The sequence below is a fragment of the Megascapheus bottae genome, chromosome 30 (assembly GCF_031878675.1).
Source record: "Megascapheus bottae isolate mThoBot1 chromosome 30, mThoBot2.hap1, whole genome shotgun sequence".
Classification (NCBI taxonomy): domain Eukaryota; kingdom Metazoa; phylum Chordata; class Mammalia; order Rodentia; family Geomyidae; genus Megascapheus; species Megascapheus bottae.
In genome coordinates, this window is record NC_143538.1 from 6737640 (window position 1) to 6760832 (window position 23193).

Sequence of the window (23193 nt, forward strand, 5' to 3'; positions counted from 1 at the left end):
GGCCCCACGCACGCCCCCAGAAGAAACCGCGCACCCACTCCTCACCGAGGAGGCTCCACTATCCACCCGAACACAGGCTCCTCTTCCTGCTACCCACTACCACGAAACTCTGGGCAACCGCAGTGCTGGCACACCAAACACTGGGAGTCCCCGGGCCACCAGCGTCCAGCCTGGGGCCGTGGGCTAGCCCACACCACAGGCACAGACCTTGAGCAACAAGAACTCGAGACCACACTTCTGGTCATGGCACGCCCCCGGGGGCGCCATTTGCCAAGAGCTCTCTTGGAAAACACCTAGACTCCTCCACCTCTTCCTCCCCGGGGACAGCCCACTGGCCGCCCGCCACAGCTCAGCAGGCCAAAGGCCAGGGATACCCTTGGTGGGCATGGGCTGCCTCTGAGCCCCAGCCAAACAAACCGGCCCCTTGGGCGTCTACACAACCCAGAGCAGCCAAAGCAGGGCAAGGTCGGAGTGCCGGGGAGGCGGTGTGGAGCCAGCGCGCCTGGCAGGTGGGAAGAATGTGCGTGACTGCCAGTCGGGCGGGCCCCACTCCCTACACGGCCTGAGGAAAGCCGAGTGCTGGACCTCAGTCACCGATGAGAAGGACGGTTATAGAGTTCTCACTCATTTTGTTCAGCTTCCAAGGAATGTTATTTGGGGGAGTCATCATCGATCCAGGCACACACATGCTCTGTGCGCGAAGCACGACATGGCAAGCTTGGCCGGCGCAGGCGGCGCCGGGCAGGCCATTGTCTTGCAACGCCAAGTGGCAAGCCGTGAGCGGCTCCCACCCGCACCAAGGTCAACGCAAGCCCGTTGGGCACAGGAAAGGCTTACCTTCCTGTCCTTGGGGCGATGCACTGGCCAGGGCCGGACCCGCAGCGCGCCGGGTGTCTCGCGCCGCTTCCGGGGTACACGGCTGCCTGGCGCGGCGGCCAACCTGCGGCCCCGCCGAATCAAGGCGTCCTGGGACATCAGCGCCTGCCCACACAAGGCAAAACAAGAGCACCGTTGAGTAAAGGACCGCGGCTGTAGGCTGACCGGTCGGCGCCAACTCTCCGTGGGTCCCCAGGTCCCTAGCTGTCTAGTAGCCTATTCTGCGGTCCACATGGTCTTTGTGCAAAGCATGACACAGCAAGCTTGGCTGGTGTAGGCGGGGATGGGCAGGCCATTGTTTTGCAAAGCAAGTGGCAAGCAGTGATTGGCTCCCACTGTTAGAAGTATTTTCTTGAGTAATCATTTATCCAGCCACACTAAGTATTTCTTCCAGTAAGTCCTCGTAATGCTCTGCTGTTTTGTGTGACACGTAATTTTCTCATTATCATTTTTTCTCCTGTGTTCTTTTTTTTATTTGGTTTCAGTGTTAAATTGTAGGTATGGGCGCTATTTCTGATGTTTTTGGCTCAAGGTTTTTGGTGTATTACCTTTAACCACCACACTACTTCCACAACTATACATTATAGTTCCTGTGAAGGACATCCATGGAACACCTTCTTGAAGCCACTGGGAATTCCCAACGCAGCACTATGTTCAGTCACCCTTTGGATGAGTGTAGTCTGTATTAGAACTAAAGTACCATGAGGCCACTTACTCAAAGTGAAAGTTAGTTTCCTCAGCAACACAGCAGCAAATAGTCACCAAATCTTCCATGAGCTTTTCAGGATAGACAGCACCCACTTGTAGAGGAGAAGTCAATCCACTTGCTACTCAACTGCCCGAGGGGCTTTTATGGCATCATACCCTGTGGAGTTGGAACAAATGAATGGGAAACTTGAGGATTGCCTAAGACACAAATGTCACTGCCTAAATCTTTTGGGTGGCCTATTTCACTTAAGGTGTTGCCTCATCTGCTCCTGCATATCCAACCAACTGAGCAAAGAAAAAGTCATAGTGCCTCAATGGATGGTTAGTTAGGCATATCTGCCAGCCCCAGGCCATTCTGAAAATGAATAGGAAGAATAAAGTGAAGCCTCAGCCCTACGCCATGTAGGAAATACACTGTGCTGGACCTCAGTCACCGATGAGTGGAAGGGCATACATTTTCACTCATTTTGTTCAGCTTTTCCAAGGCATGATTTTTTGGGAATCATCATTGATCCAAGCACAACTACTATGGCCACTAGACCTTGGGCCTTACATCCCTACAGGGCAGAATACATTTCTATTGTGGGCCTTGGCCACTTCTGGTGTCTTAGAAAAGAACTGAGAAGATCTGTCAACTGAGATGGTCGTCACTTGGCCAGTCTGTGTTAACAATATTAGTCCCCCAGAGATTTTTTACCTTTCTGAACCACACAGCAGCCTGTAAGGCACCCCTGAAGACACATGATCTGCAGATTGGCCACACCCTCAGTTCTTCATAAGGGCAGACATTTTTCTGATACACAGACAGTGAGTCTTCCGTGGCATCATGCCCTGGCAAGCAGAGACAAATCAAATGCCAATTGAAATCAGGACCAAGGCACACACTTACCTCCCTGCCTATATGCTCTGTATATCTATTTGCCACCCTCAATGCTGCATTGCTTTCCTTTGCTTCCTCTTCCAGGCTGCTATATGAGTATGTGTATGCCTTCACTGCACCCTGATTTTGCAAGCAGCAAGCTTACTGGCTGTAACCAGTCCCTCACATCTGTTACAATTCCCAAGCAGCACACCACCTGTATACCAAGTGATCTTTTTTCAGACGATGCCAATTATCACCTCTGCATACAATGGAAAAGCCTCATTTGTCATTTCCTATGGTGACCGGATACTTCTCTTAGATTCCACTAGTCATGAAGACCTTGTCCTTCCAAACTTATGCAAACTGACCCACACGCCAAAAGCCTCCCACCGCACAGAACTCCTTCCAATAAACAAATCAAGACTACCTACTGCATGCATCCACCTGACCTGTGATGCTGGGACAAGTCAGGCAGAGAAGGTTTGACCTTCTACCTATACAGAATTCAACCCGGCCTGAACTAGTGGAAATGTCTATGCCTCCTCATTGTCATCTATTCCTGGTATTGACAGTCTATCCCTTTTGGCAAATAGCTTAACCCCAGGAACAATGTTGATATCTCTCCTTGGTTCATCATATCCTGCCCCCAGATGAAGTGGGGCCCACTGTCCATTGGTGACAGTCTCATGACTTCCAGGATCCTAGAAGCTAACCCATTCCCATTGATATGTGTGCATCTACAGTCCCACAACAGAAAACGATTTCCTGCTTCACTGTGCTATTCTCTAGTGTCGTTGTCTCAGCACCCAAACTGAACAGTGAACCTAGGCTACTCTAAAAAACCTTCTACTGGCTCAGAACACATCTGTGAACAAAGGGAAGATCAAAGGGCCTTGTTTTTTGGGTACTTCGCTACAGCTATGACCCTGAGCAGGGAAAGAATACCGGGTATGGAAATAGCTTCTGCCTCACTTCTATATGAACTGAGTTTTGTAGCTCATGGGACTTCAATCACCAATGAAACAATTATTTTTGCTTTTACTTGCATGTTCTCTAGCTTTTCCAGGTAATATTCATCCGGGACTCATCAATCATTTAAACACAGTATTTGGGAACATTTGCTTCCATAAACCGCAATCTATATTAGCATGCTCCCACTTTAATTGAGCATGTTCACACAACTATCTCAGGATACATCCTGTGCCCGCTGAGATCCTGAAATTGTCAAAATATTGCTTTACATTGGACAACGAGGGATTCACATTCATATCACTTTATCTTTCCCTGAACAAAATGGTCATACTTTCCATATTTGGGATAACATGTACAGTCAACTCATTAATGGGGTAATATGTACTACATACAACCACTCTTTTATAACCCAGTTACTTCCAAATTGTCATGGAAAAAATACATGCTGACTGCATCACTTCCATGGCATCACTTTCTAGTAAGTAGAATCAAATAAAATGCAACTTTGAGAAGATAAAAGCACAGGTGGCACTGCTTGATGACTGATCCTCTACATGCCAATGTTGGCCATCTCACAGATACTACACCACTGTCTGTTTATCTTTCTGCTCTTCAGGGATACACAGTACATGGGATCAATTTTCAGTCATGATACCCTGTAAATATAGGAAGCCCTCAGTATCTCATAGGGAAGTTACTATAACCTCCTATCAGGTCTTACGTGATCCAATGCAGATACTCCACCAAATGACCAAAGGAGTCACCATTTAAAAAAATATGACCTTTGGCCAAACATACAGTCTATTGTCATCCAAACCCCAGGCCAATACAAATGTGTCTCTGAAGTTTTTATCCTTTGTTCCCCAACAAAAACAGAACCTTCTCCATGCACTTACAGTCATGAGGCAAAAATTGTGTTTTAAAAACCTTGGCTTTTGTCATAGATGTAATCTCTAACACAAGGTCTTTGTTCAACTTGGTCTAATCACATATGTCTCTGTATCTTACTGGAATATAAGACTGTAAGTAATGTATTACTTCCTGAACTCCTGTAGTTTTTATTCCATATTAAACCTAGATAAAGTAAAATTAAAGATTTAGAAACCAGGAGGAAGATATTAGCAAATGAAAAAGATAATTCATGTAAAAATACCCAATAATTCACTCAAAAAATTATATGATTGTTACATATACAGTACAATACATGAATTTTAAAAGTACTTTCAGTACTTACCCTTATTTTCTGTGTTCTCCACCTCACCAAAGGAATTCAGAAGAAAAGAAAAATACATTAAGATAGCCATCCACGTTTAGTATTAAAAGCAATATAATTATATACATTGCATGTGAAAGGGTGTGTATCTGTGTTTATTAGCAGACACTAAAGACACTTAATTTCATCTCCATCTTTCCACTCATTCCAATAATCCAGTATCATTTACAATGTTGTCTCTAGTAAACAGAATGTACACATTCTTTGTACATATAAAAATTACCTATGATAGGATACTAACATGTGTCTTAATGTTTCATGTGTCTTAAAGATTGAGAAGGTATTCTGACATTTGTGTTATCACTTACAGTTCTAACAAACAGAGCCAGACTTCATTTATCTAAGAGAAAAATTGAATCTTATTGAATCAAATTGCACTGAAGTATATGCAAGGAGTTGAATGTCAAAAAAGAGCATAGTAGGGCTGGGAGTATGGCCTAGTGGTAGAGTACTTGCCTAGTGTGCACAAAGACCCAGGTTCAATTCCTAGATACTACATACACAGAAGTACCTGGAAATGGTGCTGTGGCGCAAGTGCCAGAGTTCTAGCCTTGAGAAAGCCCAAAGACAGCGCTCAGGTCCTAAGCAGAGTTAAAAAAAATCTTGCTCAAATACTACGGGTCATCCTAAAATGTACAAAGATCTGAGATAAAACCCTGGTTCCACAAAAAGTCCTTTTAAGTAGCAAATGGGTTACTAAAATATCTTTGTGATTACACTACAGACAACAATAGAAATATCAAATTTTCTTTCTTTTTTTTGCCAGTCCTGGGCTTGAGCTCAGGGTTTGAGCACTGTCCTTGGACTTTCTCAAGGCTAGAGCTCTACCACTTGAGCCTCAGCACCACTTCCAGCTTTTTGCTATGTATGTGTGGTACCGAGGAATCAAACCCAGGTCTTCGTGCATGCTAGGCAAGCACTCTACCACTAGGCCAAAACTCCTGGCCCCTCAAATTTTCTTAATGTGTCAGATATCCAATCAGTAAATGGCGAATCATAATTCACTACAAGAATATTTTCATGCAACACACTGAGAGAAAATGAGAAATGAGATAGAAGAGCTGAAGAAAAATTAGAAAATGCAGAGATAGATAAGAGAGGAAAATCATCACGAGCTAGGGATCCCAAGGATTATGGGCACTTGGGCCCCAAGTCCCGACAAGGAAGTATGTTTATTTGAGTTCACACAGGGAAGCTTATAATGGATCCATGCAAGAAGTAAAGCATCTGTATTAATATTACACTAAGAGCTAAAATAATCTGTGAGAGATACTGGTTCCCTTTTCTTGTGAGATGCCCAGGGAAAAGCCAAACATAATATACATCCATCCAACCCAAGGGCAGGCTGTCAAGTTCTTCATTGTCCCCAGCACTAAGTAAGGGGGACAGCATTCTAGTCCCTCAACCCTCTCCAGGTGTCTGTTTTAGCCCTTCCATGACCATGTTTATGTGGTACCAAGGAGTATAACCTAGGGCCTCGTGATAGTTACGGAAGTATTCTACACCATGAGCAAAACAAACTAGGACACAATATCCAAACCCTGAACCGAAGTCCTAGAATACACAAACACACACACACACACACACACACACACACACACACACACACACACTTCACAAATTGGTCCTATTTAACTTATCATATAAATAAAAGGGGAGATGCAAAAACAACTTAAAGAACATAAAAAAAATAATAGAAATTGGCTTGGCGCTGAGTGGCTCATGCCTGTATCCCTAGCTACTCATGAGGCTGAGATGTGTGGATCATGGTTCAAAGGTAGCATGGGCAGGTAAAGTCCATGAGACTCTAATCTCCAATTAACCACCAGAAAACCAGAAGTGGTGCTGTGGCTCAAGTGGTAGAGTGCTATCCTTGAGCTGAATTGCTCAGGGACAGTGCCCAGGCCCAGAGTTCAAGCCATATGATCAACAAAACAAACAAAAATGACAAAAAATATGCAGGACTCTCAGAAAGGTGAGAGAAAAAATAATAGACACATTATACACTTTGTTAAAAGATGAAATGGACATTAGGAGAACTGATTTTGGAATCATAAAAGGTTCAATTTCTACAATGTAATTCACAGTAAAAATCCATAGGAAGCAGAATAAATGAAATGGAAAACAGAATTTCTGAATTTGTGAATAAAACAGAGGAAATGGGTCCAAAATCATGGTAAAATACTTGCCTAGCATGTGTGAAACCTTGGATTTGAATCCTAGATGCCATATACATAGATAAAGTCACAACTAGTACTATGGCTCAAGTGGAAGAGCTAGCCTTAAGAAAGCTTGAGGAGCCGGCACAGTGGCTCACACCTGTAATCCTAGCTACTCAATGGGCTGAGATCTGAAGATCAAGGTTCAAAGCCAGCCCAGGGAACAAAAGGACCTGAGATTCTTACCTACAAATAACCCCTAGAAAATGGGAACTGGGGCTTGGCTCAAGGTTAGGGCAGTATCCTTGAGCTCAAGAGCTCAGGGACAAAGTCCAGGCAGAGTTCAAGTGCCATGACCGACAAAAAAAAGGCTGAAGGACATCGCCCAGGACCTGAGTTCAAGCCCCAGGACTGGCACAACAAAAATAGAGGAGCTGGAGCAATATGTCAAAAGTATCAAAAAGGGCCTGGAGTTTGGCCTAGTGGCAGAGTGTTTGTCTACCATGCACGAAGACCTGGGTTTGATTCCTCGGTACCACTTACATAGAAAAAGCCAGAAGTGGTGCTGTGGCTCAAGTGGTAGAATGCTAGTTTTGAAAAGGAAAGGGATCATACTCAGGCCCTGAGTTCAAGCTCCAGGATTGGCAAATAAATAAATAAATAAATAAATAAATAAATAAATAAATAAATAAAGTGCATGATCACTACACCAGCATTATCAAGAATACTAAATGAAGAAATATAGTCTGAAGAAAATGATGAAAACCAAAGAACCATACCAGACAAAAACCACTAGTAGACCAATTTAGTAAACACAGAATGAGAAAATACAAAATCAAAATTCAGGAAATCCAGAAGAGATCAGGAAACATGATAAATCTCTCTATAACCATAAACGTTAATAGACTCAATTCTCCAATCAAAAAAGAACTGCACATTGGATCAAAAACCAAGATCCAGCCTTGCATCTACAGGATGAAGCCTATTTGATTGTAGTGTATAATTTTTAAAATTTGTTTCTGGATTCTGTTGGCTAGTATTTTATTGAGGAGTTTTGCATCTGTGTTCATTAGAGAGACAGGTCTGTAGTTCTCTTTTTTTGTTGGGTCTTTCCCTGGATTGAGGATGATTGTAATTTTAGCTTCATAAAATGAGTTTGGTATTGCTCCTTCTGCTTCTATTTTCAGGAAGAGTTTCAAGAATATAGGTATTACTTCATCTTTAAAAGTCTTATAGAAGTCCGCAGTGAAACTGTCTGGACCAGGGATCTTTTTGGTTGGCATTTCCCTGATTGCTTCAGCTATTTCATTGTATGAAACTGGTTTGTTCAATTTGCTTACCTTCTCATTGTTCAATGTGGGTAGCCTATATTTATTTAAGAAGTCATTCATTTCTACTAGATTTTCTTGTTTCTTTGAATATAGGCCCTGGTATTACTTACTCATAATGGACTGAATTTCTTAGATATAGGTTGTGATTGTTCCCATAGGGTCTCTAATCTTGTTTATTTGAGTCTCCTCTCTCCTTTTATTGTTTTGCCAGTCATGGGGCTTGAACTCAGGGCCTGAGCACTGTCCTTGGACTTTTTCTCAAGGCTAGTGCTCTACCACTTGAGCCACAGAACCATTTCAAGCTTTTTTCTAAGTATGTGGTACTGAGGAATTGAACCCAGGTCTTGGTGCATGCTAAGCAAGCACTCTACTACTAGGCCAAACTCCCGGCCCTCCCCACTCCTTTTTGATTAATCTTGCCAGGGGTCTGTCAATTTTGTTGACTCTTTCAAAGAACCAACTGGGCTCAAGCCCAGGACTGGCAAAAAAAAAAGAAAAGAAAAAATAGGAATAAGAGGTACATTCCTTAAAATAACTAAAGCCCTATATGAAAAACCTACAGCCAGTACAGCCAGAGCAATAAGGCAAGAGAAGGACATCAAAGGGATCCACACAGGGAAAAAAGAAATTAAACTATCCCTATTCGCAGATGACATGATCCTCTACTTGAGTGACCCAATAAGCTCCACTCCCAAACTCCTAGAATTAATAAACCACTTTAGCAAAGTGGCAGGATACAAAATTAACCTGAAAAAGTCAGTAGCCTTCTTGTACACCAACAATACGCAAACAGAAGGACAAATCAAGAAAATGATCCCATTTGCAATAGCCCCCAAAGAATTAAATACTTAGGAATTGTTTAATGAAAACTATAAAAGCCTAATGAAAGAAATTAAAGAGGACACCAGGAAATGGAAAGACATCCCATGCTCAAGGGTACGGAGAACAAATATAGTGAAAATGGCCATACTGCCAAAATTGATATACGTATCCCCATCAAAATCCCAAAGACATTATTTACTGAAATAGAAGATATAATCCAAAGGTTCATGTAATCCAAAAGACCTCGAATAGCCAAAACAATTCTAGGCAAAAAGAGCAATGCAGGTGATATTACAACACCAGACTTCAAACTCTACTACAGAGCCATAATAACAAAACAGCATGGTATTGACACAAAAATAGACCAGAAGATCAATAGAACAGAAGATCCAGAAGTAGAACCACATACCTATAGTCAACTTGTATTTGACAAAGGAGCCAAAGATATACAGTGGAACAAACACAGCCTATTCAATTATTGGTGCTGGCAAAACTGGGCAGCCACACACAGAAAACTAAAAATTGATCCTAGCCTTTCACCATGCACAAGGATTAACTCAAAATGGATCAAAGACCTCAGTGTCAGACTGGAAACCTTGAAACTGCTACAAGATAGAGTTAGGGAGATACTGGAACTCAGAGGCACAGGCAAAAGATTCCTGAACAGAATCCCAGGGTCACAACAGATTGGAGAGAGACTTGATAAATGGGACTACCTAAAAATAAAAACCTTCTTCACAGATAAAATCATAGCCACTAAAGTAGAGAGACAGTCAACCAACTGGAAAAGATATTTACCAAGAATAAATCAGACAAATGGTTAATATCAAGTATCTACAGGGAACTCAAGAAACTAATCCTCCCCAAACCCAACAAACCAATCACTAAATGGCCAAGGGAACTAAAGAGAGACTTATCAAAAGAAGAGGTTAAAATGGCAGAAAAGCATATGAGAAAATGCTCATCATCCATGGTTATAAAGGAAATGCAAATAAAAACAACCCTAAGACACCACCTTACCCCAACAAGAATGGCCAAGACTTTGAACTCAGACAATGACCCATGCTGGCTAAATTGTGGAGAAAAAGGAACCCTAGTGCGCTGCTGGAGGGATTGTAAGCTAGTTCAGCCACTCTGGAAAGCAGGGTGGAGGTTTCTTTAAGAACTGAAAATTGACCTTCCCTACGATCCCGCTATACCACACCCACTCCTGGGCATCTATCCTGAACATCATAACCCAAGATGTGATAAGGACACTTGCTCAGCTATGTTCATCTCTGCACTATTCACAAAACCCAGGTGATGGAAACAATCCAGATGCCGTACTGCAGATAAATATAGAAAATGTAATGTATATATATGTATGTATACACACACACACACACAATGGAATTTTACATAGCCAACAGACAATAAAATAATGGCGTTTGCAGGGAAGTGGATGAATCTAGAGTGAGTCATGTTGTGTAAGACAAGTCAAGACCAAAGGAACAAAAGGCCCAGGGTATCCTTAATATGTGGCTATTAGATCCAAACAGTACAAGAGCGAGAACTCATCATTTACGTACCCAATGCTATGGACATAGTATTGGAAATATAAACACAACTACATAGACAAAATCTATGACTCTATAGACATAATGCTTTATTACATAGATTAATATGTATCTATGACATAGAAACCCTCAGCCTAATTTTAATTATGTTCTAAAATCTAAGTGCCAGTGATTGTATATAGATTCCTTTGTTGAATACTTTCTTGTTTGTTAAATACGTCATTTGAAATATGATGTAAAAATCAATGTTAATAAATTCTTTAATAAAAAAACAAGATCCATCCAATGTTTGCATTGTCTTGTGTTATATTTCAATTGAATTGTCCCTCCATTAATTATGATATAAGTCTTTTAATATGTTACCTGTCACATTAATTGAATAAATTCCTTAAATCATTGGTTTTGGATAAAAGAATTCAGATACATTTGCACAAGATAATATACCTTTGAATATAAAAAACTATATGATTTATATGCAATTCAGAAATAGAAATACCTTGCCTTTTATTAATTGGTAGATTAGAAGATGTTATATTCAAGCTTAATAATTACAAATAAAATTTCACATATATTTCATAATAAACAGAAGTGTCATCCTTGTAGTCTTCTTTTATGGTGAATGATGCTTATTTTGGTGTAGGTACTACATGTTTATGCATTCATGCACTAATGGCAGACATCTTTTTTTGCCAGTCCTGGGGCTTGAACTTAGGGCCTGAGCACTGTCCTTGGCCTTTTTCCTCAGGGCTAGCACTCTGCCACTTGAGCCACAACTCCACTCCAGCTTTTCTATGTATGTGGTACCAAGGAATCGAACCCAGGTCTTTGTGCATGCTGGGCAACATTCTACCACTAAACCAAACTTCCGGCCCCATGTCAGGCATCTTTACATTTTTAAGGGCTGTCAAGTTAACCTATGGTTAAAAAAATAGCCTTTCAAATCTACAAATCTCTCTCTGTCTTACACTTTCTTCTATTTTTTTTGCAAAAAAAGAAAATTAGTCGGCACAGCGGCTTACACTGTAATCTTAGCTACTCAGGAGACTGAAATATGAGGATCAAGGTTCAAAGATAGCCCAAAGCTAGCCCGGGCACTAATGTCCATGAGACTCTTATCTCCAATCAGCCACTAGAAGATGGGAAGTGGCACTCTGGCTCATGGGTAGGGTAGTAGCTTTGAGCTGAAGAGTTCAAAGACAATGCTCAGGCTCAGGCGTAGGGCAGTAGCCTTGAGCTGAAGAGCTCAGGGACAGTGTTCAGGCCCAGAGAATCCAAGCCTCAGAACCAAAAAAGAAAAAATAAAATGAATGCAAGCCTTAAAAAAAGGAGTTATATAATTATCTATCCCTACACAGTCAAAGTTACTTGGTACTGTCACCTTTTTCTGTTCTTTCCTTCCTACCATCTTTACATATTAAATATGCTATGAAAATTAGTGGTGCAAATACTTTTATTTTTGAATTAGAAAGTCCAACATTTTAAGAAACTAATAAATACTTTATGAAAGCACCAAAGAGTAGGAATATTCTGGATGTAGGAAGGTATATACATAATAACATGAAATCTTTTCTATTATCTGGAACATGATGAAAGAAAAGCCTGAAAAAAAATCTGTGTGCAGTGGCTCAAGTCCTTAATCCTGGGATGTGAAGAACATGGTTCAAAGCCAGCCTGGGCACTAAAGCCCATGAGACTCATCTCCAATGAAGCACCAGAAAACTGAAAGTGTGGCTATGGCTGAAAAGATCAGAGACAACCCCCAGGCCCAGAGTTCAAGCCCCAATATTGGCAAAAACAACAAAACAAACAAACAAAAAACCCCAGTGTAGCCTGTGGCAGAGTGCTTAGCATAAATAAAGCCCTAGGTTTGATTCCTCAGTATCACATACACAGAAAGTGGTAGGGTGCGGTCTTGAGCAAAAATGCTCAAAGACAGTGCCCAGGCTCCAAGTTCAAACCCCAGAACTGGCAAAAAAACCAAACATAACTCAGGTGCTGATGGCTCACAACTACACTCCTAGCTATTCAAGTGTCTGACATCTGAGGATCATGTTTTGAAGCCAACCTGAGCAAGAAAGAATGTAAGACTGATATCTCAAATAAATTACCAAAAAGTCCAGAAGTATAGCTGTGATTCAAGTGGTAGAGTTCCACTCATAATCAAAATAAGATCAGAGTCAAACTGGCCACTGGTAGTGGTAACCCTACTAGCAGGAGCCTGAGATTTGAGGATCACATTTCAAAGCCAGTCCAGGCAGGAAAATCCATTTGATTCTTATTGCCAATTAACTACAAGAAAATAAGAGGCTCTGTGGCGCCAAGTGGTAGAGCAATATCATTAAGCAAATACTAACCTTGAGCAGTAAGAACTCAGGAATAGCTCTAATGCCCTGAGTTTAAGATCCATGACCCCCCCTCCGCCCCAAAAAAGGAGGAGGACAAGGATGAGGTCAAGGACAAGAAGAAGGAGTAGGAAGAAGAAGAGGAGGAGGAGGAGCAGGAGGAGGAGGAGGAGGAGGAGGAGAAAGCTCAGGTTCAGCCTAAATTCAACCCACAGAATAGGCAAAAACAGTAACAACAAAAAAAGAAATCGGACATTCCTAGAACAGCCCCTGTAATAACTAAAGTAGATAACACTTTGAAAGTGCACATGAAATATTCATCACAATAGTCATACTTTGGAGCATAATACAAACAAGTAGTAAATTTTAAAGTATTTAAATCATATAAGCAATTCTGATCAAAATGAAAAATGAAAATTTATTTTTAAAAATCATGTAAATACTGAGAGGCAATTTACTGTAGAGAAGGGCCATGGAAAACAAAACAGAGTGAACTACAAATGATTTAAAGCCAAACACACATACACACACAAAGTGGAAACATAGGGCAGCAGAAAGCAGGATACATTATTTATAGTTGAACTCAACAAAATGGAAAGAAAAATAGATAAAATGACTGAAAAATGGTTCTCTTTAAAGATAAATAAAGCTATAGATCAATATGGTCAGACCAAAAATAAGTAAGTATATAAAAGGAGGTCAAGCTCCACAAGTGATATATAAAATAAAAATAAAGGCAAAATTATGCAGACATTGGTCACAAAGGATTGCAGAGTTTCTACCTCCAAAAGGGCTGCAAAGAAAGGAACATAAAACTTTTAGGGTTGGGGCCAGGAGTTTGGCCTAGTGGTAGAGTGCTTGCCTAGCATGCACGAAGACCCGGGTTCGATTCCTTGGTACCCCACACACATAGCAAAAAGCTGGAAGTGGTGCTGAGGCTCAAGTGGTAGAGCTCTAGCCTTGAGAAAGTCCAAGAACAGTGCTCAAGCCCTGAGCCCAAGCCCAGGACTGGCAAAAAAACTTTTAGGGTGAGGGAACTCTGCTTTTATGAATGCATTCTGCTTTTATATACACATGTCACAAAACACAAAGAATCCTATACTTCAATGGTTAAATTTTATTGTATGTGAAATCAAAATGAGATTCATAAATGATAAAAATACATTTTCTTTATTAGCTGATATGGGATTTCACTGTTTCCTAGCCTGATTGTAAACTCCTGGACTCATGAGATCCTCCAACCTCAGCCTCTCAAATGTTATAACAATAGGTTGACATCACCATTGCTACATGAAGGTATAATTTTTAAATTGAAAAAAGGTGGGGGAAGAACACTAGGTTTAATAGTCATATGCCAACTGTACATGTTCACACAGAAAGCCTATATGTTATAACCATGAGCTCAAAAGATTCCATTTACTATGAGAATCAAATATGGAGAGATTAAATATTTACGATATGTATGAGTGGCAAAATGTTAGAATTAATTTAGGAAGAGGAAGGGCCATGTCTACTGGCTTAGGGAAAAAACTGCATTACTCAGCAACACTGATTTTTTTTTGCCAGTATTGAGGCTTGAAATCAGGGCCTGGGCATGGTCCTTGGGCTTTCTTGAGGCTACTACACTCTACCATTTGAGCCATAGCACCACTCCTAGCTTTTTTTGTATACATGGTATCCAAGAATCAAGCCCAGGGCTTTGTACATGATAGGCATGCACTCTACCAGTAGGCCACACTTTCAGCGACAACTTTTTTCATAATTCTCTTATTTCTTCATATTTCCCACACATGATTGCATGATTGAGGCATGGTCATTCAAAGGACACAAGGGACCTAAAGAAAATTTACCCTATTCATGAACAGGGACCAATGGACTAAACTATATTATTAGATACAATAGAGTATTTTTATTGTATCTGTATATAAACATTATGAGGAATATCTATTCATGTGACAAAATTCTACCCACCTAATTATTAGACTTATTCCTGCATCCATCCGTCTATTAAAACATTAGTTAAAATATTATAAACATCTTACCATCAGGAATAAATCATAACACCTTTCAAGACATTCTGTCGAAATATCCCCAAATGGGTCACACACAGCTTGGTGTCAGGACTCCTCTGAGACATGTAGCTTCACTCACATCTGACTGTTCTACCTGCATTTCTCTTCCTTCTTTAGTATTCTCAACATTGCAGAACTCCACCTGCAAGAATCTTATACAAACAATCTGACCCACGGTGACTAAACACCAAAATCAAGATAAGTTAGAATAGTAGTGTATAACATTTTCATCACAATCCACTTAAACTTGCAAACACTCTTCAGCCACTACTGTGACATCATAAAGAAAAATTTCTCTTCAGCCACTGCTGTGACACCATAAAGAAAAATTTCTCAGTTTCCCATGTTTATTACATTAATCATTATTTCAGTTACTACCTGGAAACTGCTAATCAACTGCATGTGAAACATAAAATGTGTTGGTAGAAAACTGAAGATTGGTAGAAGATTTAAGTTATCTGAGTAAAGTGAATTGATTATAAAACAGATATACAAGTTTAGACATTACAATGTAAGGTAACAATTCATGATTGGGGAAAATAAACCAATGTGAATTTATGACTATTAAATCTGTATCAATTCCAATACTTCACTCAATAATTTGTTGTATGTGTGTGCGTGTGCACACATCTGTGCATGCACATATGCGCATATGTACACCAGTACTGGGACTTGAACTCAGGGCCAGAACACTGTCCCATAGATTTTTCTTTTTGCTCAAGGATGATACTCTACCACTTGAGCCACAGCTCCATATCTGACTTTTTACAATGCTGGCTCTGAACCACAATCCTCAGTTCTCAGCCAAGATAACTGGTGTGAGCCATGGGTTCCTAGCTTGCTCACAAAGTGATTCCACTTTCATTGCCATTTCTCTTTAGAGTCATCTTACTCTACCATTTTAGTATTTTGGGGCCAGTATACAGCTTACTTACTCATTAAGCAATGTCACCTTACAGTACTAGAAATCACTTTCTCTTGAAATTTTATATCATGAGATTTTCCACAAACCAGTGTCCTATTCATATTTTCCCCCGTACCTGCAAAATAATTACAATTTACTTTGATTCAGAGAAGCTACACTGGAAAACTCTGGAAATAATGATATTACATCCTCAAAGAAAATGACTACAAAACTTACATATTCATCTATAAAATATGATTTGGCTAAAAATTAGCAAATTATACACATTTCAATAAATAACTTTTTTTTTTGCCAGTCCTGGGCTTGAGCTCAGGGTCTGAGCACTGTCCTTGGACTTTCTCAAGACTAGAGCTCTACCACTTGAACCTCAGCACCACTTCTGGCTTTTTTCTATGTATGTGGTACCGAGGAATCGAACCTGGGTCTTCATGCATGCTAGGCAAGCACTTTAACCACTAGGCCAAACTCCCGGCCCCATCAATAAATAACTTTAATTCAAAGTTTATGTCATCACAGAATTGTTTTCAAGTTGTATACAAATGGACGAATTAGAGATTTTTCAAATCACATCTCAGCCTCAATTTACTTAACTGTTTCCAGCCGGGCACTGGTAGCCCACACCTAGCTGCTTAGGAGGCTGAGCTCTGAGGGTTGCGGTTCAAAGACAGCCTGGACGTGAAAGTCCGTGAGACTCATACTAATCACCAGAACACAGGAAATGGTAGTATGGCTCAAGTGGTAGAGCATTAGACTTGAGCTGAAAAGCTCAGAGACAACACCCAGACCCAGAGTTCAAACCCAACAACTGACGAAAAAATATTGTTTTCATAAGTATCAAATGAGAGAACTTATCTTTAAATATGGCAGATACACTTAGAACTCAATAAACACTGTATAACTGACATATGTATATGCAACTGAAATTTTATGTGTAGATAAAAATATAATAGCAAAATGACCAGAAATCACTAACAAAATTGTGTGACTATTTTTCCTATAAAACTGGTTTATTAACCATATCAGAGAAGGCACATGCATTTGTCATTTCACATGAATGGAATACAGCATCATCATCAATGCTTCCAACAGTTGTTCCTTAGTAACAGGTAAAAAGTGAACTTTGGAAGATTTATCATATCAATTTCAGCATGCATTATATCACAACAACTGAAAATAATCCACTTTGATAATTTCCTAAGATTTCATTAAACAAATTATTTACTATTTAATGAAAGAATAATTTCATTTATCATAGTTATCTTTCAAATTATATACATCTTTTAACACTTATTACATCCTATAGGTTAAGCCCTAAACATAAAATTATTAGTGAAATTGTGCTAATTTCCATCTGATACATATTTTATACTGTTTTGCTGAACATATCAGGATTTTTTTTGCCAGTCCTGGGCTTGAGCTCAGGGCCTGAGCACTATCCTTGGACTTTCTCAAGGCTAGCACTCTACCACTGGAGCCTCAGAACCACTTCCGGCTTTTTTCTATGTATGTGGTACCGAGGAATCGAACCTGGGTCTTTGTGCATGCTAGGCAAGCACTCTACCACTAGGCCAAAGTCCTGGCCCCATATCAGCATTTCTATATTGCCTAGTTTGTTAACACATATTTCTGATAATCTGATAGGTGAAAAAAGCAAATGAAAATGAATTCATTTCTCATATATATACTATGCATATTTCCTGTTTCCTATATTCAATTGGATATATGCAAATTTTCTTATAAAATTAAAGATGGATTAGTTGAATGTATTTTATATGCTTGTGGCCATTCATAATGCTTGTTTTTTATGAATCAAGTATTTAAGTGCTTTCCAGCTTGTTACTGTGGTGCTAACCTTGTTTATTTAATTTGGGTGGACATTTCATACAATAAAAATACAACATTTGCCAGCATATTTATTTTTTCCTTTTTTTTGGCTGGTGGTGGGACTTGAATTCATGGCCTGGCCATGGTCCCTTAACTGGTTTCCTCAAGGCTGACACTCTACTACTTTAGCCCCAGCTTCACTTTTTAATGGAAAGTGAAGGTTGCTATTGTAAGTAAGGTTCTAAGGCAGCACAATCACAGTACATTAAATTGTAAATTAAATTACAGTAAATTATATACTCTCTGCTGCTCCTTTTGCCAAATAAAGAATATAATTATTACAACAGAGAAGATCTTTAAACTTGAAAATTTTTACTGGATTATTTATAGAAACTTTCGAACGAAAGGTCTCACTAAACAAAGCAGTGAAAATTTTACATAATTAAAACAAAGATTCATACATTTGAAATATAAGAGGTCTGAAATGAAACTGCCACCATTCTTAAGTCTTACATTTTCTTATGCCAAAATAACATAGGCTGACAGCATTATTTTTCCACCAGCACCCAGCCAATTTTTTTTTGTACTGCCATGCTCATCTTTCTCTTATATCCAATGACATGCAGATGGTAATCAATGAGAGACAGACAAAAATTGCACATGTAACTAAATTTAGACACACAAAAAGGGACAAAAATAAAAATGAGACCAATTAAGATTGTTTGTCAGAGCAGAAGTTTTGTTATTTATTTTCCACGTTCAATACAATGAAAATGCTGAATTTCTCCTAAGAAACAAAAAGGAATACCTAAGCTTGGGAGATGAAATTTATTACAAGAATCAGAACTGCTTCCTTTTAATGCATGATTATTACAGCAGACATGTGAATGTGGTGCAAAAGTGAAAAGTATAAGTGAAAAGTATCTTTAGCTCACTTGTTTACAATTAAATTCAGAATACCAAGAGCAGAATCAATTCTATATTAAGAGAATTCTTAGATGATGTCTGCTGTGTAATTCCCCCAAATACTCCAAGATTATAGTTTAATCATGCTGTTTCTAATTAACTCCATGAAATATATACTATTAAATTTCTCAAATTTTTAATGAACTTCTTTCATTTGCAAACATCCACTTACTCTCCAGCATACTCTTTTCTTGATGGTTAAAGGGACAATTTATTATAAGAGGCTAAGATAGAAATGGAAAAGAGACAAATACAATCTTGTTCCCTATGAAGTAAAAAAATCTTCTCTAACTTACTCTTTTACTGTTAATGACACAAAATAAAAGCAGCTGTTTAAAAAACATGGAATAGTTATTTTGCATTAATTTTTTAGGGTAAGGCAAAAATATAAAGAAAATTGGAGGAATTCATTTAGTCACATCTATGGATAAAGTGGTACTGTCCCTACTTAGCAAGCATGAGACCTTGAGTTTAAACCTCAGAACTACTCAACTCAATTTATTTATTTAATTTTAATTTTATTTACATTATTTAATTAAACATTAAAATTTGGGGAAAACTGGGCTGGGAGTTTGGCCTAGTGGTAGTAGAGTGCTTGCCTAGCATGCATGAAGTCCTGGAATCCTCAGTACCATATACATAGAAGAAAAAAAGCTGGAAGTGGTACTAAGGCTCAAGTGGTAGAGTTCAAGCTTTGAGAAAGTCCAAGGACAGAGCTTAGGCCCTGAGCTCAACCCAGGACTGGTAAAAATAAAAAATAAATTTGGGAAATAGGAGCAGGAAGCATAGCCTAGTGATAGAGTGCTTGCCTAGCATACAGAAAGTCCTAGGTTCGATTTCTCAGTACCACATACACAGAAAAGGCCAAGAGGTGGCATGGTAGCTCAAGTGGCAGAGCACTAGCCTTGAGCAAAAAGTTCCAAGGACAGTGCCCAGGCCCTCAGTTCAAGCCCTAAGACTGCAAAAGAATGAGGAAATAATGTTATTGTAAAGATAAAAGTTTTGAGTAGAACTGGAGCTGTGGCTCAACTGCTGGAGGACTAGCACTGAGCAAAAATCTAGGGACAGACAGCACCCAAGCCGTGATTTCAAGCCCCAGAAACAGCTTTAAAAAAATCATTATTTGTGAAGAAGGTTCAAAAGAAGGCACTCATATTTCTTAAGCAGTGTCTAACAAACATGGTACCAAGAAGCAAAATGAATAAGCCCTTTCATTTACCCTGGCAATAACCAGGTGTTTCTGAAATACACAAAGTCCCTGATTCTCCCATAAATCTGAGGACACACACAAAGCATTGTCAGTGATAATGCCTTTCCTTTCATGAAAAGCATCAGAAGAGTTAGAGTTGATGAGTGACATATTATATGGTATTTAGTAATGGCAGACATAAAAAGATTCCATTCATATTCCAGTGTCTGAAGTCTATAATCCTACTACTCAGGAAACTGATATCTGAGGATCACAGTTTGATGCCAGCCCATGCAGGAAAGTACCTGAGAATTTTATCTCCAATTAACCACCTCAAAACTAGAAATAAAGCTGTGGCTCAAAAGGCAGAGTACTAATCTTGACTGAAACCTCTAAGGGAGGTCCCTGAATTGAATCCTAGTACCAAAAACAACTAAAACAAGACAAAAAAGCCTTTCCTCTTTTTCCCATTAGCTATTTCTATAATTCTTCTTTCTCATTTGATTTTCAAATGAGTCATTTATACCTTCCTATATCAGTTCTTATACCTACCTATATCAGAGAGTAAAAAAATTCCTTAAACTTCAAATGTTTATCTTTTCATGATGGGAAAATTGTAAATAATCCAAATGACACTGTATATCTATCATGTCATTCTTTCTTCTTTACATTCAATCATTATTCATAACCTCTCACTAATTATGTCATATGTGTTTACTTAAAAAACCCTAAATCCTGAATTTATGTATTTGTTTGATAAGACAATAGAAAGAAAAAAATCCCTGTCAAGTAGGAGCTCATTAAATTTACTTTGGGAATGAAGACAAAAATTAGACATAAAATGAATCACAACAGGTATCCATACATATTTAAAAATTTATAAACACAATTTAAAGAGATAGGAATGGAAAACCCACACAAGAGACTAATATAGTTATTTACATTAAGGCATATTTGTAAACCCTATGAAACTTCAAGTCTCTCTGCCGCTCAATAATATTCTCAGCCAAATTTACCATTTCAACACAGATCCATTCCTATATTCTCTCCCTATTAGTACATGGCTCCACTAAAATATATGGTTAATGTGGTTACAATGCCATATAATATTATCATTAAAGCTAATTATGAATCAACATGACAAGGTTCTTGTGAAGCTGATAATGCTGAAAACTGAACTAACAATTACTTTTGTCAAAGGCAAAAAAGACAGAAAATGTTAATCTTACTCTTCAGCTACTGAAAAGCCATAAGGAAAACTATGAACATACCCTATTTATTTGCTTTTAATGTCCTCCAAGAAAATCAACAGTAACAACATATTCCCCACATTGCATCTCTTAAAATAGTCATCGAAAGGCATGACTATAATTCACTTCTGGACTAGTAAAGTGAAAGGCCCATACAATTTCCTATTTCCTTGTTATTTCTCATAATTAATCAGTACACATTTCCAGAGCATACCTTGAATTCTAATATTAAATGACTGAACTAAGTAACCTCAATGAAAATGAAATACTTTTAAAAAGCACTTATATTCAGCATGGCAAGAGGCTATGCCAATACCTTCAGCATTTTTAATTAGGAAGGCCAAAATGATATACACATGGATTGTAGAAACACTGAATGATCTAACTGAAGTGAGCCAATGCAGGCATTAATATACAATTTCCTCTAAGGATTAATAAAAGTCAGTAGTCAGTGATAATAATCTCTTATCATTAGCCTGTTCATAGCCTTAAAAAAGAATTTTAAAATAGAAGAATGCATAAATTCTTTCCTACAGACTAGCTAGCATATACAAAATGCTCTACCTACTCAGGAGACTGTGATCCGAGGGTCCTGTTTCAAAGCCAGCCCAGTCATGAAAGTCTATGAGACTCTTACCTCCAATTAACCACCAGAAACCCAGAAGTGGTAGTGTGGCTCAGTGGTAGAATACTAGACTTGAACTGAAAAGCTCAGGGACAGCGGCCAGTCTCAGAGTTCAAGCCCCATAATCAAAAAAACACTTTTTTTCTGCTTACAATAACTAGCACATCCAATTTTTCCTTTCTGGATTCTCTTTTGTTTGTTCTGAGAGAACACAGTGAAAATAACACCAATGACACATACCATTAATGTAGGAAACCACACAGGTAATGTGTTCTATTACTTTATAATTATCAATTGAAAATTTTAATCAATCCCCAACTTTCATCACCAAATTGCCTAACCTATCAGATGCTGTTCACTAATGCTATTACTTATGTTAGCACAAGCTAACTCTATGATTTCTTTAAGGATGGCATCATGTTCCCCAAAAAGCACACTATCAAACAACTTTTTAAAATTGACTGGGCTCATTCATCAAAATTTCACATTATGGTCTAGGTAAGTCAACACAGTCATGCTATATTGCTGGGCTTTGTAAGGAAATGTAAAGTTAAGTATGAATAGGAAAATATCCCTGTCAATAGGAGCTCGTTATATATAGTTTATTAAATGTACACATTTAACAAATGGACATATCAGAGGCAGAAAAAACATTACCTATTAACCAAATTGTAGAACTGTAGACAGGTTGGAAAGTTTCACACTCATTTAGAAATGAGCCATAGGTGAGGATTGACTCTGTACAATACATTTCTGATGATGTAACCAACACCTTCCTCTGACTCAACTAGTAAAGGCTATTGATACCTTCTCCTTGTCTTCAATGATGATAATTGCCACATACTACCTTCTAGAACTATCTAAAGTGTTGATAGCCTTTCAACACTTCACTTCAAATTCTGTCTTCTACACATCATTTTCATTGTCTCAATTTTTAGCACCATTCTTTCACTTTACACCTTTCCCACATTCCTTTAACTAACAATCTTTGCTAAGCCTTTTAGGCCATAATTGCTGAGCAATTCAGCAGTTCTGTCACAATCAACCATACTAAATGGATCATACATGCAAGACCAGATAGAAACAATACAAATGGGAAGTCAAATGATGAAGATACACCAATATTGCCCTTGGGAATCTGTGGTGTTAGAAAAATATTGGTATTATTCTATATACAATGTAAAATGTTGAAGGAAATCACAAACTGTACAACTGATATGCATCTATATTACATTCATGCAAACCAGTCACCAGGTAGTAGGCACCTGTTATGAAGTGAAACTGCTATCATTATTAATGAACATGCTATCAATTAAAAGGATAATCCTCTGATTTAGTCTTGACATTATTAAAACTGTTTCCTGCTGAGCACAAAAAGACCCTGAGGGACTTTATTTTCAATTAACCACCAGAAAACCAGAAGTGGTACTGTGGCTCAGAA

At 38.8% G+C, this 23193-nt stretch overlaps 1 long non-coding RNA gene and 2 other non-coding genes across 3 annotated transcripts; all 3 read right to left on the bottom strand.

Annotated features, from left to right (window-relative positions):
- Positions 1 to 581: 581 nt before the first annotated feature.
- Positions 582 to 676, bottom strand: LOC150044357 (small nucleolar RNA SNORD116). The gene has a single exon (XR_016533275.1). It is a non-coding gene; the product is annotated as a small nucleolar RNA SNORD116 (small nucleolar RNA).
- Positions 677 to 1596: 920 nt separating this feature from the next.
- On the bottom strand, positions 1597 to 15509 carry LOC150044358 (uncharacterized). Its single transcript, XR_016533196.1, has 4 exons — positions 14944 to 15509; positions 4653 to 4674; positions 2282 to 2415; positions 1597 to 1741 (listed from the first exon to the last, which is right to left on the bottom strand). It is a non-coding gene; the product is annotated as an uncharacterized LOC150044358 (long non-coding RNA).
- On the bottom strand, positions 2006 to 2099 carry LOC150044359 (small nucleolar RNA SNORD116). Its single transcript, XR_016533319.1, has one exon. It is a non-coding gene; the product is annotated as a small nucleolar RNA SNORD116 (small nucleolar RNA).
- Positions 15510 to 23193: the final 7684 nt, after the last annotated feature.